The sequence below is a fragment of the Pristis pectinata genome, chromosome 3, assembly GCF_009764475.1.
Source record: "Pristis pectinata isolate sPriPec2 chromosome 3, sPriPec2.1.pri, whole genome shotgun sequence".
NCBI lineage: Eukaryota > Metazoa > Chordata > Chondrichthyes > Rhinopristiformes > Pristidae > Pristis > Pristis pectinata.
This window is the reverse complement of record NC_067407.1, coordinates 126,439,345-126,460,113: the sequence shown is the minus strand read 5'-3', so window position 1 is coordinate 126,460,113 and position 20,769 is coordinate 126,439,345. Positions and strand designations below refer to the sequence as shown.

The 20,769-nt window shown below is 37.9% G+C and overlaps 1 protein-coding gene across 1 annotated transcript in view; it reads right to left on the bottom strand.

The window, feature by feature from the left end:
* slc30a6 (solute carrier family 30 member 6) overlaps nucleotides 1-20,769 on the bottom strand; it is a 102,295-nt gene that overhangs the window by 54,322 nt on the left and 27,204 nt on the right. The window lies entirely within an intron of this gene.

Sequence of the window (20,769 nt, the reverse complement as noted above, 5' to 3'; positions counted from 1 at the left end):
TTGTATCCGGCACATTATTTTCCTTACCCATTGGAAATAAATGAAATTTATAAGTCTAACATAACACTTGTTTTCAAGAAACTCTTCAGTCTAATGAATATTTAGTCAATTGTACATTCAAGAACCATTTCAAAATAAGCTGTCTGCTTATTTACTGTGCTATGTAAACATAATCTACCACTAAAATGCTAATTCTCCCTCAAATTCTTCAGAACTTCAGAAATCATTCTACTGTAGATACATATCTAATTAGCAAAACAGACTGATACTGCAAAACCCAACAGTCTACGGTCCTTTACCATTTTCTGAAAGTCAGAATGTCTGCTATGACTGAAGTATCGACGGATACTAGTTTGCTGCATTAAGTCTTTACATTAAGCTTGTTGGTCACAGAGTCAGGGACGTTGCCCTGTTTTCCTTTGGCGTATTCGGTCAGAAAACATCACATTTTGATGAGAAAGTGCTCTTTTTATTATGATGGACGACATTAATGTTACTGGGACTGCAGTTCTTAAGCATTTTCAGTAATAATCTATTTTACTTCTGAAATAAGCTTGAAGCAGGTCCACTTTACCACAGTATGCAAAAGGAAATTAAAGGTTAAAGTATTATTGAACTGGAAAATATTGTGATCTCATCATTGAACAGCACAGTAGGTCCTGTGACTGTCCTTTACACCAATGAAAGGGGCATGGATCCATATATCGGGTTTCAGACTGATAGTGATTACTCTCTCATTGACGTAGTCTGCAAGGCTGGCTAATCCAAGGATTTGCACATGGCTTTTCAATGAAATTTCCTCTAAGAGTTCCATTAACCTCCTCTAAATCCTTATCATTCCTGAAACAGTCAGTACATAAGTGCCCAAGGTTATCAAACCAAAACCTGTTGCTAACCAGTCACAAAGAGGATGAAGAACAAATTCTTCAATGGAAGAGCAATATAATGAATTTAAAAAGGACAAAAAGGAATTTTAACAAAACAATTTTAATACTTTTTCCCAAATGGACAGTCATACAAATGATATAGTGGAGGCAGCAATCAAAACAGAAAATGCTCAAAAACTCAGCATCTGACCAATGTGCGTGTCCATCATATTCTGATTTTATTTCCAGAAGGCATTTGACAAGGTACCACGTAAAAGGATGGTGCACAAGATAAGAGCTCATGATAATAAGGAAAGTGTGCTAACGTGGATTTAAGATTGGTTATCATTTAAATAGGCCTTTTTCAGCCTGGAAAGATGTAATTAGTGGAGTGCCCCAAGGATCAGTGCTTGGCCCTCAATTCTTTATTATTTATATTAATGACCTGAAGGAGAGGGCACTGTATAAGGTATCCAAGTTTGCTGAAGACATGAAACTTAGTGGGAGCCCATGTTGTGATGAGGAGGTTAGGACTCTCCAAAAAGATATAGATAGGTTGAATGAGAGGGTGAAAACTTGGCAAATGGAGTTTAATGAGGGAAAGTGTGAGAGTAAGAGAAATTTAAAGGCAAACTATTATCCAAATGGAGAGATTGCAGATAAGCAAAGTACAAGGGGATCCAGGTATTTTTGTGTATGAATCATAAAAAGTAAACTGGCAAGTGCAGCAAGTACTTAGGAAGGCGGCATATTAGCCTTTATTGCAAGAGAATTGGAGTTTAGAAATAGGGAAATATTGGTCCCCTTCCCTCTTTCTCCCCCCTTCTCTCAGGCAGAAGATGCTAAAAGCTTGAAAACGCTCACCACCATGCTCAAGGACAGCTTCTATCCCACTGTTATAAGACTCTTGAATGGACCTCTTGTACATTAAAGATGAACTCTTGTCCTTACAATCCACCTCTTCATGCCCCTTGCACCTTATTGACTACCTTCACTGCACCCTCTCTCTAACTGTAACACGATATTTTGCATTCTGTTATTGCTTTTCCCTTGTACTACCTCAAAGTACTTAGGTTTTGAAATTATCTGTATGGATGGCTTGGTTAAGTTTTTTCACTGTATCTCGGTACATGTGACAATAATAAGCGAATACCAGTTTAACTATCACCTGAAGGGTACCATTGCATCTACGTCCATCACCCTATGGGCAATGGATTACAAATCATAAGTACTCGTAGCATCAAAGGTTACTCCATAGTGTTTCTTTTGCCAGTCACCTTAAATCTCCATTTTCTGGTTATTGACCAAGAAAGCAGTTTCTCCATCTAAACCTTTCATTGTTTTAATCATTTCTATTAAATCTTTTGCTCTCATTTGAAATCTCACAATATAGGTACTAAGTTTGCAGCTCATGTTTAAACAGCGGCCAGTGCTGGGTCAAAAGAGAAGACAGTGATCCGCATTTTTCCACATCATTCAGAAGTGGAAATTACACTCAATTTCAAGCCCTCCCCCAAAATAAAATAAAACCAGCTATTAGAGACGTACCACATTAAGCTACTGCATCAGCATTTGATGCTCAGGTTTGACAATTTTAGTCTTATGATATGTCATTATGTAGTGTAAATAATGTATAACTAAAGTCCAAATTAACCTTTAGGCAAGATTTCACTAATTTGCTTGTTAGAAAAATCATAAATGTACTGATCAGCTGGTGGGGGTATTTGCAGACATATTTAACCTCTCCCTGCTTCAATCTGAGGTCCCCACCTGTTTTAAGAAGACCACTATCATCCCAGTACCGAAGAAAAACAAGGTAACACGCCTTTATGACTACCGACCGGTGGCTCTGACATCCACCATCATGAAGTGCTTCGAGAGGCTGGTCATGGCGCACATTAACTCCAGTCCCCCAGACAACCTCGACCCACTGCAATTTGCCTACCGCCAAAACAGGTTTACAGTGGATGCCATCCCTCTGGCCCTACACTCATCTCTGGAGCATCTGGACATTAAAGACACCTACGTTAGACGATTGTTTATTGAATACAGCTCCGCCTTCAGTACTATAATTCCAAGCAAACGCATCACCAAACTTCAAGACCTGGGACTCAACACCTCCCGCTGCAACTGGATCCTTGACTTTCTGACTAACAGACTGCAATCAGTGAGGATAGGCAGCAACACCTCCAGCAGGATTATTTTCAACACTGGTGCCCCACAAGGCTGTGTCCTCAGCCCTCTACTCTACTCCCTATATACTCATGACTGCGTGGCTAGGTTCTGCTCTAACTCCATCTACAAGTTTGCACATGATACCACTGTAGTAGGCCGTATCTCAAATAATGATGAGTCGGAGTACAGGAAGGAGATAGAGAGCTTAGTGATATGGTGTCATGACAACAACCTTTCCCTCAATGTCAGCAAAACAAAAGAGCTGGTCATTGACTTCAGGAAAGGGGGTGGTGCACATGCACCTGTCTACAACAATGGTGCTGAGGTTGAGAGGGTTGAGAGCTTCAAGTTCTTAGGAGTGAACATCACCAATAGCTAGTCCTGGTCCAACCATGTAGACACCACAGCCAAAAAAGTTCACCAGAGCCTCTACTTCCTCAGGAGGTTAAAGAAATTTGGCATGTCCCCTTTGACACTCACCGATTTTTATCGATGCACCACAGAAGGCATCCTACCTGGATGCATCATAGCTTGGTATGGCAACTGCTCTGCTCAGGACCACAAGCAACTGCAGGGAGTTGTGGACACAGCCCAGCACATCATAGAAACCAGCCTCCCCTCCATGAATTCTGTCTATACCTCTCGCTGCCTTGATGAGGCAGCCTGCATAACCAAAGACCCCACCCACTTGGGTTATTCTCTCTTCTCTCCTCTCCCATCAGGCAGAAGATACAGGAGCCTGAGGGCATATACCACCAGGCTCAAGGACAGCTTCTATCCCATGATGATAAGACTATTGAACACCTATACGATATGGATTCTTGACCTCACAATCTACCTTGTTTGACCTCGCACCTTATTGTCTACCTGCAATGGCTTCCCTGTAGGTGTGACACTTTACTCTGTATTCTGTTATTGCTTTTACCCTGTACTACCTCAGTGCACTGTGTAATGAATTGATCTGTACAAATGGTATGCAAGACAAGTTTTTCACTGTACCTTGGTACAAGTGACAATAATAAACCAATACCGATACCAATAAATGAGTGTATAAATAACAATTTGTAAAATAAAGAGCACACTCTTCCTCCATGATTTTCCATTGGGTGGATTATGGAAGAGACAAAATCCTCAGTTACTTTTTAGTCATTTGAGAGGATAAGTTGTTCCTATTCCTTTCATGCATTTCAGGACAGAGTTATGCAGAAGGTATCAGTGTAATTTCTAAATTAATGACTGTAGCCTTGCAGTATTAGTAACTGCAATAGCCATCCTCATGGCTGTTCTCCAAGTTAAAGGCATTAAATCATCCTTGGACAACAAAGTCATGAATACAGGCAGGAACAAGACACATAGTTGCAGTAAGAGGATCTCTGATGTGCACAGCTAATCCTTCAGTCAGTACAACAAACATACACACAGTAACAGAGATCATCCTGAAATATGGAGCAAATATTTAAACATGCTGACAGCCAAACAGAAATGGCATGCTGCTTTTGGAGTATAGATAACACATGAAGCAGATTGTAAGTAGTGTAATAAAAAAGGTGAACATTTTATTATAAATTTCCACAATTCACTCAACTAGTTAAAGCTGTTGAATATTGAAAATAAATGCTACACTTATAAAGCTAGATTTAATTCAATATACTCAGATGACAATATAGAATAACCTCTGTAAAATGGACATAAGGTATTCAACGGATGGAAGTGATATACACTGCAGGGAGTCAAATGGCATATATTATGACAGAAAAGTGAAAGTGGCTTTGATATGAGCATCTAAGCTTGTCTTATCAAAGGTGACATTGAAGTGTACTACTGAGGTTTAGAGACATGCATAAAACTTAAAATCTATGTTTATGTTAATTTTTATAAAACAAAATGCAGATCCAAGTGCTCTGATTTTGAAATTATTTACCAAGGAGGCAACAACACTAAGGACAATCCTTTCCATACTTTCAAACGTAGCTTGAATATTATAGACGTGTTGCCCTGCGTCTTTTACTTGCACTTGTTGATCCACTGGCATAACTACTTTCATTCCCACATATTAATATACACAAAATATATTTTAAGTGGCTAATTTATAGAAACATGAAAATAGTATAGATCTTTCCAGAATATAGACATCACACTTATGTAGACAATGTCTTGATAAAATGAAAAAAAACACAAACATGGCTAATGATATTTAAAGTCCAACAATGACAGTTTAAAAGCCCAACAGGCTTGTAAGATAATGTGGTCACATGAATCTCAGGTTAGTACAGGAAGGGATTAACATGCTCATCTCTGGATTTATGCTACTTTTACTACAATTTATAAATTTAACAGTGGGGGCATTACATGCTCAAGAAATGCATTTCATTTCAAAACCATTTTGTCACTTGTAAAATCCATTAATAATCAAATGAATATAAATGCCAAAGAACATTCTTTAGAATCATATTACTACTTTCCAAGTTACCAAAGACTTGCAGTTATGGCTTCTGATAAGTTTTTAAAATGTTTTAATCAACTGTCTGTGAAGAAACATTTTATTTGACACTTTCAATTTTGCTGTGTCCCCTTTTCCACTCCATTTAGCACCAAACAGGAGCCAGGAACTACAGGCAAGACTCATTACCTATATAGTCAATACAAAGCAATATCATTTAACCCATTATTGGTTAAATATACTATAAACTAGCTGTTAGTCTCTTTCTCATGGGCATTATATCCCAAAATTTAAAGGGTGGATGGGAGGTGAGGATTGAAGAAGTATACTTACAGGATATCTTACTGTCATGGGTATTTTGAAGATAACTGGATTTACTTTGGAAACTACAATCTTCTCAGATGGAGAGGAATTCTTAGTAGGCATTCAAATGGGTTTTCTGAAGCAGTACACAGAGTATCCTACTGGGGAGGGGACTGTACTTGATCTTATCTTAGGGAATGAGGACAGGCAAGTGATTGTAGAGAAACTTTTTGGGAACAGTGATCATTGTTCAGTAAGGTTCATGGCAGGCAAGGAAAAAGAGAAAATTGGTCTTCAAGTTAGAGCCCTAAGCATATGCCAGGTACAACTAGTAAGTTTGCAGATGGCACAAAAATTGGTGGAGCCATGGGTAGTGCAGAAGGTGGTTGACTAAGGATTCAGCAGGACACAGATCCACTGGAAAGTTGGACAGTGCGGTAGCTCAATTCCCGCCGCTGTCTGTAAGGAGTTTGTATGTTCTCCCCGTGACTATGTGGGTTTCCTCCGGGTGCTCCGGTTTCCTCCCACATTCCAAAGATGTACGGGGTTAGTAGGTTAACATGGGTGTAGTTGGGCAGCGCAGGCTCATTGGGCCTGAAGGCCTGTTACCGTACTATTTCAATAAAATTTTTAAAGTTTTTAAAACATTGGTTGGACTGCACCTGGAGTATTGCATACAGTTCTGGTTGCCACACTACAGGAAGAACGTGGTAGAAATCAAGAGAGTGCAGAAGAGATTCACTGAGATGTTGCCCGGAATGAAGGGCTGTAGTTAAAAAAGGAAGAGAGTGGATAGACTGAGTTTATTCTCACTTGACTGTAGGAGTTTGAAGGGTGACCTCATAGAGATTTATAAAATGAAGAGAATAGATAGGATAGTCACAATCTTTATATGCAGAGCAGGGGAGTCCAGAACTAGAGGACACAGGTTTAAAGTAAGTGAGAAATTTAAAGGAGATCTAAGGGGCAAGTTTCTCCCCCACACAGAGGGTGGTGAATGTGGGACAAGCTGCCAGTGGAGGTGGTGGAGGCAGATACAATTGCAACACTTGAAAAGATGCTTGGACAGGTACTTGGATAGGAAAGGATACTGGCCTAATATGAGCAAATGAGTTTAATGAGATGGGTCAAAAGGGCTCATTTCTGTGCTGTATGATTCTAGGAATTCAGTATAAATAGGCAGTTTTCTGGATGATTTACAGAACCAGTACTTAGTTGAGACCAAAAGGCATGATCTACTTGTTACACCTTTTTCTGATGATTGGTTTGCACTCCACACATTGGTTTAGGTGTGTGAAACAAATGTTTTTTTTTTGAAGTTCTGCACAACTGTTGTGACTGCAGCTATTAAAAATAACCTTGCCATTTCAGTTTTAATGGATCAATCCTCATATGACAAACTAGTTAGAAACAAAACACAGAAAACAATGAATAGCAAAACCAGTGTCTAGGTTGCTTCTCCTTCAATCTGCAGAGCACTGCAATGAATCTTACAAACAAACCAGTTTATTGGGTGTTAAGAGAGAGGCTGGATACCCAAATATGTTGGACGGTAAAGAAGTAGATTCATTTGGATAATTTTGTTTCCACCATACTTAACGGAGGAACACATAAATTCACTATCTTTCTGAAATATCTAGCACAAGACGAGCTTATATTAATGACTGCAGGCATGGCTAGAACCAGTAGATCTGATGAAAAAAGAAAATCTTGTGAAAATGCCAGCCATTAAGAAGATTTGATAAGATTCCACAAATTTCTGGCTCCATTAAAGCACTTTGATACCCACAATGTAGCACACTGATGTCTGAGAACAGCATCACATCAGCAGGATAAGGTCAGCTGTGTATGTTTACAAAAGTGGCCAATCAAGATAAAAGAAACAAGAACAATAAAGGTAAATTAATCCATCTTTGTGTTTTAATTTTTAATGCGGACTGCAGAACACAAGACAAACATTCATATACTCCACTCTCTTATTTTATTTGTGCCATTTTATTTCCTGCTCTGGGGACAGATACATTTCCTAAATAACTGCAGGCCTGCTACCAAGGGATCAGCAATATTAAAGGCGCTGCCCTTTCCCATCCATCTATGCTACATTTAGCCCATTCCCCTGGCACGGCAGCAACTGAGCCAATAGAATGGTGTAGAAATGTTCGATTTTCGATACCGAAATCTTAGCCAGTTTTCAGACTTGGAGAACAGATTTGCAAACTACAGCATTCTGCTGTCATTGCTTCATGAAACACATATCGACCACTCAGTGTCGGATGTCGTAAAATGCTCTGCATTAAAAGAGAATTCTTCAATAAGTAAACTAAAAGCTTTATTGACTGAAAACAAGAATCCACTTGGTACATTCTGAAAAGAAATTTAAGACTTTAAAAGGAAGCTTTGCGTCAATGCGTCCCTGCAAAACTACCATTAGTGGCTGTGGATTCAGGTTGATAAAGGCAGCCGTCTCCTACCAGTCACTAAGACAATCTTCCCACTTTAGCCAACTCCAGACATCCAGATGGATTGAGCTGTCATAACATTACAGCAGATACTGTCGGCTAGGCTGTACAGATATCATACCTCATCTGAGATTTCCATTTTGCTGCTTCATGGCACAGCCAGCAAGTTAAGTTTGTTTACTATGTTCTGCCAGACTGGGTTTGAAGGTTAATGCAGAAAATTTAGTACAACTGTACAGAAATATTTAAAAATGTATTACTTGATCTCCCAAGGTACCGCTCATACATAAAGTTTATTTTAAATACGTCTCTTGTAATGATCTCTTTGGTGGTGTTCACTCCTCAACTGTTTGCCTCGCAGTCTTTATTGAGCGCACTGTCTGACTTTCTACTGTTATTACCTTTTCACATTAGCCTTTGTAACCTTTTCTTCCTCTTTTACTGAAAAAGCTTATAGGTTTCACACTCAACAAACAACCTAAATTACTCATTTACACTGCATTTTTAAAATGGAAATAGCTGCTGACATGAAGACAGGAAAAAATACATTAGCAGCAGTTGGTGAACTAGTCATAGGATGGAGGGAGCCTGAATCTAGGGTTAAGTTTAGAAGGGAACAGGAAGGGTAGGTGTTTGAATCTGGACATCAATTGAAATGGTATAGATATGTGGAGTGCAAAACAAGGACGGGTAGAAACAAGGAGAGTAGCTGATCTACAACACTCATGTTGAAGGGAACAATCAATAGCTAGCATTTTCTGTGTCTCTCACAAAATGGTGTTATTTGAAACCACCCAAAGGGAGACCAAGTTTCAGCAAAGGCAAGGAGGACAATTTAGCCTTCTCTACCATGAACAGTGTCTATATCTTCAATTAATCCATTAACGTCGAGATGGGTGTGCACAATAATAACAAGGCTTCACATCTGTTAACTAAGAGTGCAGATGCCCCTTTGCCATACCATTATCAGCCTGCACCTTCGCTATGAATTCAGCAAAGGCTGATGGAACAATGCTCTCTGCCCTATTCTCTAATGGGCACAAGATTACCAAACATGTTGGGGCAATCTGAAGTTTAAACACAATGGAGCACTATCTACATTATAGCACTACATTGCAACCTTCTGAGAAAATGCTTTATGACAAACAGTAACATCAGGAAGCTCAGTACTGATTCAAAGAGTACATATTATTTTTCAGCATTGCTTTCCTTTATTTTGATTGACAGAAAAGGCAAGTATGGTGTTCCAAAAAAGAAGAGCAAAATTGAATCAGATTTCTTTGTGCCAGGTTCCCAACAAAAGGCGCACAGCAGCAGGAAGGGCAGAAGTTCATGTCAGTTTCCCAGCACAATGACAGGCAGACACAGAGAGGGCAGTGGTTTGTGCCATGTTCCCAGCAATAGCAGGACTGTCAGTAATACATTTCTCTATACATATTGCTACAATGACCCATTTTAACACTAATTCCATTGGTGTTCTCATTCCTGGGAGTGAACCTTAGCTATAAAAGTGAGATACCACTGTATTAACATTTAAAATAAAATCAGTTTTGGTGATAATTTTGAACATTATAAGGAAATCTTCACAGCAATGAACATTTTGAATATCAACAACTCTAAATGACCTACAGAAAATACTCAACTGAGTTAACTTATGAAGTCATTTCCACTCCTTTGCAATCTCAGCTTTCCTTTCCAAGAATTTTGGATGTTTGGTTTTCTTCCGAGAGATTACATTAATAAGCCATGGAGGGGTGCGGGGGGGGGAGGGGGGGGGGGTTTGGTTATGAAGGCAAAATAAAAAAGGAAAAATATTTGTCATTCTGAAGTTTTGGTTGTTAAAGAGTTAAATGAATCTAGTTTACCCTGATTATGGATTAGGTTAGGGGAACTGGTTGGGAAAATGCATATTTTGAGTGACTTATGATTTCCTTTTACCATACAGACATCAATCCCATCAAAATGATTCCAGATCTGTGTACTGTAGAAGTCTTGTGGATAAAGAAAATATTCTCCATTACTGTTCAAATAATAGCCATGAAACAAACCTAACCAGAAAATGGATCAGACAGAGGTTGCAAATTAACCACATTTATGACTTCTTAACAACACCTACAACCAAATCAGGATAATTATTCACAGTAACTAAAATAATTCACCATAAAGGAAGAAAATATTTGGAACTGCTGACTTGGCCATTTGGCAAGGTAGTCAGACTTTATGGAATGATTTAAGTACATATTTAAATTCTGTTTTATATTTGAATAAATACAATCAAGTAGTTAAGCCACAAATTTAATACTTCAAAGATGATGCCAGCAGGTTAAAAGCTAGATGGAACTTTTGAAATAAATAACAATGCTTCAATGAATTTTAAACAGGTCAATTAATGTGTTTAGGTTAGATTTTATGTAAACTTAAAATACTTTCTATTATTTCAACAGTTTTTTTTGTCAGGCCAATCAACAAATACAATATTTTACATTTGTTTGGTGGTATAATCAGGTGGTTGGTGGCATTAAAGTTGTAAAGTCTTGGAACTGCTGTAGTTCGTGCATAACCAAGCCAAGGAATATCAGGATAAAAAACAGAAGGGAATTATTCTAAATTTGTTTTTACAAAGGAAAATAGACAATGACTATGTTTAAATTAACCAGAATGGGTCACACATTAAAAATCTGAAATGTGTAGTTTGGTGGCATTTTAATACCTGCAATAGCATTCGTCTTCATCATAACCTACAGAATCTATCAAACACTACAGAATGTTCAGGTAAAACGTAATGGATATAATTCAAGTAATAGTTTAATGTAATTATTTTACTTTATCTTTAAATCAAATCTGCCAAAAACCTGTATGATTAATAAGAATCTTGCTGCATTTTCTGTAATTCAGTACCACAGATGTCAGAGTAGACTAAAGACATTAGAGCAACTAAATGGCAATTAATGAATGGGAATGAGGAGCTGTCAGAATTCAAACTCGTATTACAGTCTTAAGCTGAGGTCACTTTCCCAGGAGGATTAATCCCTCACATAAATGATACAACCACTACTGGGCATTACTGGCTTGAATAAGGATAAACATTTATGTTCTTTTAGAAGGCTTTGTTGAACAATTACCTCCTCCCCTACTTCCTAATCTGATAGAGGGGGCTAGAGGTAAAAACAGAATTATTATGTTGGTAATTTTGAATCAGGGTTTGCAAACAATATCGAAAGCAACAACACAGGTGTACTTTGGGGCACAGAATGATTGATCAAGCTTATTGTATGATTTAAAAAAAATCAATATAGGGAGAGAGAAAGGGCGGCACAGTAGCGTAGCGGTTAGCACAATACTATTACAGCGCCAGCGATCGGGGTTCGATTCCCGTCGCTGTCTGTAAGGATTTTGTACGTTCTCCCGTGTCTGCGTGGGTTTCCTCCCACATTCTCAAAGACGTACGCGTAGGTTAATTGGGTTTAAAATGGGCGGTGCGGACTTGTTGGGTTGGAAGGGCCTGTTACCACACTGTAAATAAAAATAAATAAATAAATAAATCAATAGGTGGAACACAAGGCGGACAAATCACCAGTATTTGATGCCACACCCTGTAATCTGCTGAATGAAATCATGAGAGACACCAGATATTTGACCACAAACTTTCAATTCACTTCAAGGTAATAACAAAGATCAAGGCAGGAGTGAAGGATAAACAGGTACAAAGTAGTTCCTGTATCACTCAATTCCAAGTGTTCACCCAAACCAAAGTTTGAGATACAATTAGAAAGAATTCAGAAATGTACTGATCAATCAACAAGGGCAAGTAAAAGATGATAAAGATAAGCTATGCATTTCAAGTTCAATAAAGCCTTAAGAACTGGATAGGTGAATTGAAAGTGATGGATACAGGGTACAAGAAAATTGATAAAGTACTTAACAAGAAACTTGAAAGGCAAGTGAAAGTTTGTGGTACAAGATATTTACCCGCATCAATAAAAATTGAATGGACTGCAAATAAGAAGCTAGAGTTAACAGTTGGATCATAAAAGGGTTAGATATGGTATACTACAGAGGTCAGTGCCCGTCCACCTTTGTTCCCAGTATCTATAGTTGATTTAAATGTAGGTATGGGAATACAATTTCAAAATCTGCTGAAATAAATGTGAAGGCTTGGTAAATCATAATAAATCTACAAAATACTTCAAGGGATATAGAGTAAAAGAGGAAAAAGAGATGATAAAATGTTCAGGTCAAATTTAATGTGGACCACGTTAGGAAGAAATAAAAGGATAAGCAATAAGGGTCATGGATGAACAGAGACACCTAGGGGCTCAAATACTTAATTCCCAAAAAATGTGAGTGGAATCGATACAAAAATTTGGTTTCATAAATAAAAGATTAGATTATCAAAACAATGACAATTTATTCAAAACATTTGTTTTGCATGTTGTACTGGTTGCATATTATAATTTTCTTATGCAATATCATCTTCACTATTTGTGGAATCTTGTGTTAAATGACTCAAAGGTGGGAAAATAAATTATGAAGTTCACACAAAGAGGCTACAAAGGGATATAGATAGGTTAAGTGAGTGGGCAAAGTACTAGCAAATGAAGTATAATGTGAAAAAATATGAAACCGTCCTCTTTGGCAGGAAAATTAAAAAAACACAATCTAAACAGTGAAAGTCTGCATAGCTCCAAGCTGCAGAGGGATCTTGCTATAATTTGCAAAAGGCTAGTAGAAAGGTACTGCAAGCAATTAGGAAAACGCAAAGAATGCCATTGCTTATTGGTAGGGGAGTTGAATACAAAACCAGTGAGGACATGCTTCAGTTATGCAAGGCAATTTTGAGTCCACATTGCAATACCCTGTTCCCATATTTTCAGAAGGATGCAAATCCATTGGAAGCAGTTCAGAGAAAGTTTATTAGACTAATATTTTGAAAGGGTAGTTTTCATATGAGGAAAGGTGGCATGAGATAGGCTTGTACCTGCTTAAGTTATAAGAGGGAGAGGTGACCTGACTGTAATGTAAAGGATCCTGTGGGGTTTTGACAGGGTGAGGAAGTTTCCTCTTGTGAAAGACTCTAAATCTAGGAGATCACCTATTTCAGAGAGAGGTAAGGCATTTTGTTTGCCTCTCAGAAGGTTGTGTCATTGGAACCTCAAAAGGGTAGTAGAAGCAGAGTCTTTGAATATTTATAAAGGCAGATAAATACTTGATAAGCAAAGTGCTAAATATGGAATGGAAGATACAATTGGATAAGTTATGATCTCATTTAATGGTGGAGAATGTTTGAGGGATCATGGGCCCTGCTCCCAGTTCATACTTTTGTATATTAGTGGACCTTAATTCCATGTGAAGTGGAAGATAGAAATGTTTCTTTATACAAGAGGGAAGGTGGAAGCATGGGAAGTGGGGACAGTATGCAAGAACGTGAGACATCCAGAGTAGAGGGTGTGGGAGGATGGAGGATGGAAGGAGAACGCAAAAGAGAGTGACACATTTAGGCTAATGTGAAAAGATAAACCTGGCAAGTTCAACAGCCAATTAAACCATACCAAGAAATTAGACAGTGACAGATAAAGGCAAACACACAGTAAGGAAAAGGAAAACATTGGAAGTGAATATTCTTACATGGAAGAATGGTCAGTCCATGAGGGAAAACAGAATGGCAGTAACAATGGAAAATAAAAATGAACACAAGATAGAATTATGCAGAACCCATTGTGGAAAAATAAATGATTATGAAAAAAAAATCAACATGCAAGAGAGAAAACATATATGGAAGGAAAAAAAAAGCCCATCAACAGCGGAAGACACAAATTGTGAACAAGACAAGCTAGTAATGGTGAGACAAAGAAATGGGAAAAGGAAAAGCATAAATGTTACTGATTACACTCAAAAAAAGCAGTCAAAACAGATGAAACAAAATGACAGCAAATACACAAAGGAGGAAAATGGCAATCATAAAGTAGATGAGAGCAAAACTGTCAAAAGATGCACAATGTGGGAAAAACAGTGAGCAAGAAATACAAATGATGAGCATCCATAGGAAACCGATGTAGGTACAACAATCTGTCCATGTATGCAAAACAGCAAGATGAACAGGGAGCACTGGAATCAAATTGTTCTAATAGTCACGTGAGAATATTAAGTAGTGATAGGGGTAGAAAATTAATAGTGTAAAATGCATGGTAAAAATATTCAGCTATTCTGGGTAATAAATGTATAGTTTTGGTGAATGTTCAAGCCTGAGGAAGCAAAGTAAATCTACGCTTAAGGTGAAAATTAATTATTTTCTTAAGGTGAAAATTAATTGTTTTCTTTGTGTAATCTCATCTTCAGGGTTGTATAGATGTTCTTCTAGAATATTGTCTCTCTGCTCAATTCTTGAACAGCCTTACTGGGTTTCAAGTCATCTTATACATCTCATACACAGTAACATTCCTGAGTGATGAAGTGTCAATAGCTGATTGAAATCAGAAGTCAAAAAGGATCACATGCACGTGTTGCAGGTAACCATTACCAGATCATGTAATAGATGCTCTTTTGTACAAGATCTCTTGGGATCAATGACTGTGGTTACTGGTTAATGGTTCTGAATTGGGTGCCATTTGTTCTTTTGAAAACAGGCTCTTCAGACTATCAGATTGTGGTTTGTCACATTGTTGATCCTTGGGGTGTTCCAGATTTGGGTGTGTGTTTCTAAATCAAATTTATTGCATGAATTTTTTTCTACTTTATATCTACTAGCATTTTCCTAGTAATTAAGAGCAACTCATTTACTTTACATGTTCTTTCATTACTATATGGGGTTATAGCCTCCAGTACCAAGAATTCAATCAGCAGTAACTCTGTGGTACTAACTTTACAGTATTAGCAAACCAATAATATTGCCTCGCCTTCAAAACCAAAGTTAGGTGGAATGGGTTTACTTTCTGCTACTGATCTGAACTCCAAATGATTTAATAGTCAATCTGTATGAGCTGGCAACACCTTGTAGTATTTGCATGTAGTAACTTCCTCTTGTACCAAGTGTAAGTTGATAAAAAATTACATTTGATTCTTCATATACAAGATTTACCTAAGTATATTAAATTACATTTATAATTTTTATAAGTTTCTTGTTGCTGCTGAATCATCTTCTCTTTTCCACCAATAAGCTGTTAAATGACAAAGCCATCAACATGACTTCAGAAAGGTAGCAGGTGCGTTGAGCTCTGTAAGCTCTGGACACATGGATTCCTGGTAGTCAGTGCCATCACAAACACTTCTCTTCCACTGAACAGGGATTCCCAGAAATCAGAAGGGATGTTGGATTTCTTTTCCCCCTTGAAGGTTTTGGGAGAATCTTTTGATTTTTTTCCTCTATTCATGTGGTAATCTTTTATGTAACAGAGCTCGGAATAAACTGCCCATTTCAGAAGGTGTGACCTGCCTCAGGGGATTGACTGAGTGTTATTAGACCTCAATGCTGGGGATACTGGGGGAGAGGTCAATTTATTTGTCTGTCTATTGAGTGGATTTAGCATATTAACCATCTGTGTATAATCTCCAATGCCTTGAGGTGCATGTCCAAGTACAAGAGTGAATAGGAAGTCAAGTATCAGTACTGCCCAGTAGACCATGAGTAGTTCCTCAAATGGCCAAAGGCTGCACTGGCACAATGAAGGCGATGGTGAATTTCACCATCTATGTTTGCCTTTGCTGAGAGGATCTCCTGACATGTGCTCCACATTTGCCACTGTCTTTGCTCTGACCCCCTATTCATCAATCATTTCTTCTGTTGCCTGCTTCATGTACCAAACCAGCAGCAAAAAATGTCACTTTCTTCTTCTTGAATATCACTGTGCACCTTTATTCAGGAATATCAACTGTATCATGCAACCTCAGGAGCATTTCCACATACAGGGCAAATAACCAAAGCAGCTTGTACATTGAGCTACCAAATTTATCTAACATATCTATGGTCTTCCATTAGTACTGTCCTTCTTGGAGAACCCCATTCCCTATTTTCCTTGTACTAGATTGTTGTTCTACTGGTCTCTCAAGTAACAACAACCCACCCTTTTTGCCAATGTAGTGTTGTGGTTTCTTTGTGTTGCTGCTTATATAAGCAAACAGAGGTACAGCTAGCAACAGAACACCCTTTACTGAAGGCAGAAAGTCTCAACAGGACGGCAATGTGTGATACAGAATATTAAAGCCATACTATATTGCAGTCAGTTCTTTACTCACTCTATATATACTATATGCACATGCACACACACGCGATCTTGAAGCACTTGAGAAAACTCAAAGTGTAACATATGTTGTAGAAACTCTTGACAATACTAGCACAGCCTCTAAAATATAGGTCTCACAGACACAAGGAACCGAATAAATGAAATGTTTTTAAATATTTGAGGAAACCTTGAAAGTACTGGCAAAAAAAGAAAATGAAATGCTATTAAATTATTGAATATTAGGATGTAAAAGCCTAAAGCTCACAGTTACTCTTTTTTTTCTTTGGGACTACCACTAAACAAAGTCTCAAAGTCAGAATCTATCATGAAATAAATGCAGGAATTGGTTTCTAACACTAGTGCTGCATTCAGAACAGGATACAATATTAGTTTACTGATACCAATTTTTTAACAACACTAATGACAAGAGTAGATGTATAGGGGGCAAAAAAAAATCAGTCAAGATGCTTCTTGCAATTAATTTATTAGTTGGCCAGTCTTTGCATTTTATCGCCATCTCTACAGTGACTATGGTGTTAAATTGAGATTGACTAACATCTCTGGAAATGACAATCACAGCAGTGCAAGAATGAGGAATGTTGACAAAAACACAAACCATAATACAAAAATGAACTTTTGTTCCAACAAGCAAGTACTATTTGTACTGTCATACAATTTTCTTTTATAAAATGTTCTTTGGATGGATGAATTAGTACAGATTAAGATGCTTTTATCTGGACAAAAGAAACCGCACCTCAAGATATTAGTCTAGCTTTATTCAATTCAGCAAACTACACTCCATAAGTTACACTCTTGAAAGGAGAGGACTGGAACCATAACACACTGTTGCATTTATTTATCTGTGTCCAACTTCAATTTATTCCAGTTATGCAGCAATACATTTTTTGAAAACATCTGTATCAATAACTGTCTCTATAATTAAGTTTTTTTTAAAAAAAGCTGGAATTTCTGCCTTACATTGCCTACAGAATTCCCCCAAAAGTCTGCTATACAGCCTTAAAAGATCAAAAATTTTATGAAATGCAGACAGAGTTCACCAACTAAAAAAATCTGCTGATGGCACTGTTCACAAAGCTGGCCTTGCCTCGGGACTGAATTAATCTATGAATTACACCTCTTAGCACAACTTTGAGACAAAATTATTCTGGCTTTTCTGAGCACCAGAACTTTACAATGTGTATTATGAAACAGCTGAATATACAATTATTTTATTAAGAAAATGACAATTGTGTATTAATATCAAATGGCTATTCAAGTAACCGAAAAAAAAATTTAAACTAATAAAAGTAGGTAACTCAAAGGAATCGGGCTAGACACAGATTAAGAATGCTTCTGTATGGCATACCCATTTTCTTCAGAATGAATAAAATCCTACCAAGTGGTCACCTTAATTACATCAAAATATATTTACTAAAAACAGATGGAAAAAATACATTTTCTTGCACTGCCCAGTTGCACTGTTTCATGGCAGATTTATACATTACATTGAAATAAACTTGAGGAAATTCTCAAAACTGGTACAAATATGGGTAAAAATCTCCAACCGGGCACTTTTCCAAGGTTTGCTGATTGAGATTACTATCCCTAGTCTCGCAATTGTCCAAGTTAAATTCCATATACCATTCTTTTCCTCATAAACAGTGATTGACAGGACCCTGGGGAGTGTTGTAAAACAGAGAGACTTATGGATACAAGTACATAGTTCCCTGAAAGTGGCGACACAAGTCGACAAGGTGTTGAAGGCAGCAGAGGGCACAATTACCTTTGTCGACAGGGCTTTAAGTATAAGAGTTGGGATGTCATGTTATAGCTGTACAAGCTGTTGATGAGACCACACCCAGAATTTTGTGCGCAGTTCTGGTCACCATACTATAGGAAGGATGTGATTAAACTAGAGAGAGTGCAGGAAAGACTCACAAGCATGTTGCTAGGACTGGAGGGATTGAGTTACAAGGAGAGACTGGATAGGCTGGGACTGTTTTCCCTGGAGTGAAGGAGGTTGAGGGGTGACCACATAGAGGTTTATAAAATCATGAGGGGCATAGATAATTTGGATTATCAGTCTCTTTCCCAGGGCATGGGAGTCTACAACTAGAAGGTAAAGATTTAAGATGAGAGGGGATAGATTTAAAGGGGATAGCTTTAAAGGGGACCTGAGAGGCAAGGGATCCACCCCCCCCCCCCCCCAAAGGGTGCAGGGTATCTGGAACGAGCTGCCAAAGGAAATGGTAGAAGCAGGTAAAATTACAACATTTAAACAGGTACATGGACAGGAAAGGTTTAGAGGGACATGGGCCAAATGCTGGCAAATGGGACCAGCTCAGGAAAACAACTTGGATGGCATGGACAAGTTGGGTTGAAGGGCCCCTTTCCATGCTGTATTACTCTATGATTCTCTGCTGCCTGCTAAAAGAACAAACCCACCAATTCCATTGTTCTGCTCCATTTCCAAAGCTCTGCAAATTATGTTCCTTCAAGTGCCTATCCAATTACCTAGTGAAGTCAGTGATAAATTGTTCCCACTGTCACTATGGGCAGTCAATTCCAGATCACAACTCCAATGAATACAAAAAAAAGTTATTTTAAAATTACAACTTCCCTCATTTCACTGTCTAAACCAGTCATAATTTTGTACATCTATCAAATCTCCCCACAACCTTTTTTGCTCCAAGGAGAATACAAGTTTCACCAATTTAACCTCATAGCTGAATCCTTGGAACCATTAATTCAATCCAAAAAGCGCATCATTACTTTGCAAACACACCCCTCTTTACATACATCCAGGCAGCTTTGTGCAAGCTGAAGGAAATATGGTCCACAGATCCCAAGTGTGCAAAAGAGGATGGATGTCAAATCAGCGAGAAGACCATAGGTTTCAGGTAGAGAACACAAACTTTCCTGTGCTTATCCAGACTGGACCACCCATTGATTCCGCACTATGCCTGGCAAGGTTATCTAGAGCAGAGAGGGGAAAGTCTCAAGCCCCAATGACAGATCTACTGTTTCAGACTCCATTAGTGATCTCAGACAATGAGGCAGTTATCAACAATAACTTGGGGTACCATAAACCTAATTTTACATGTGCACTCATCTCCAGATTTCCATTAGTAAGACAGTGATCTTGGCCACAAGACACTAACTTACGTGTCTAATCCATTCCTATCACCCTACCTCCAAACTGTAACCCCAGGGGATTGTCATCATTTGGTCATTAGATGATTGACAAGTCAAGGTACAAACTTTCAGTAGCTGGAGAGCAGCTGGTTAGAAGACCCTCATAAACACACAAAAAGTGTCAATAAAACACCTGACATGAGCATGGAAACAATGTTTTTTTCTCATTGGAAGGTACAATAATTGCTTGCCTTTCTGTAACCTAATCCTGTTTGGCAGGGAGAACTGGGTTTTAGTAATTTAAAGACATCGTGGTAGTAGAAAGCAACCTCTAATCTGAAATTGTGTGAAGACAGAATGATGCCTCTTAGGACTATCTTTTGTATGGCAACAGTAGGAAGCTATGCCAAATTCAAATCATTTGTTTTGTTCATGGAACACCTAATCATCATTCACACTGTGTTTAGTTAATTACCTAATTAAACTTATTACTTTTGTCTGAAGTAGGTACATCTGTTGATCCTGTAGTAGTTGAAGTGTTTCTAAAAGGAGCACCATCTTTCCTTTTTAAACTAGCAGTTTTCCATTAGAACATATATAGAATAAACATGCATCCAAGTCCATACTTCCTTTAATTTCAACTGAGCACACTACAGTATACCAAAGTCCATGCTAAATGGCTTACGTTTTTAAATATACAACTCTCATCAATTTCCTTTGCCCCTTATAAGCAATGCAATTTGTCTTAAAGCAAGCTAGAAAGTAGCCTACTAGTCATATTAATTATGATTTTGACATCTGATTATTTCAGCACCTCCAATCATATTGATTTAGGGATTCTTTACAATCTTCCTGTAATGCACATCGCTAAAATGAAGACCAAAATGTAAATATCTTAATTATTCATAACATAAATTTAATTGAATTTGAGGTATTGGGGAAAACCATTCAAGATTCATTTTAAAGCAAACATTGTTGCAGGGCTTCTGAAAAGGACACTAATTATACTAACAGAGCACAACCAGATATAAATATTTAGACATTAGGCACATCACTATATATATAGTATTTTTATTTTCTTTGACTTATCATTTAAATTCTTTTTAAAAACACCTTTAAAGGATTATTAGGTGGAATCTCATTAAGTCAAACACACCTGTGACACCTCTGGAGAG